Source organism: Micromesistius poutassou (assembly GCF_964030765.1).
Source record: "Micromesistius poutassou genome assembly, chromosome: 17".
NCBI classification, from domain to species: Eukaryota; Metazoa; Chordata; class Actinopteri; order Gadiformes; family Gadidae; genus Micromesistius; species Micromesistius poutassou.
In genome coordinates, this window is record NC_140287.1 from 7,376,383 (window position 1) to 7,376,649 (window position 267).

Below are 267 nucleotides of genomic sequence, written 5' to 3' on the forward strand. Positions count from 1 at the left end.
CATACAGAGCAGAAAGGGATGCAGAAGCAGCTGCTAAGTGCTGTGGTGGCGAGCAGGGGGACAGTCAAAATGTTCCAGCTTAAATGGTGGCTATAGAGGATGAGTCTGTAGAGTGGAGGAGGGAGGGGGCCGGGGGGGGGGGGGGGGGGGGAATAGAAACCTTGACGACCGTAGAGTTCATCAGCAGGTTTGGCTAAAAGCTGTCTAATCGCACATACCCGTGTGATTAGGTCGATGGAGGCGGGGGTGGGGTTATGGAAATGAACG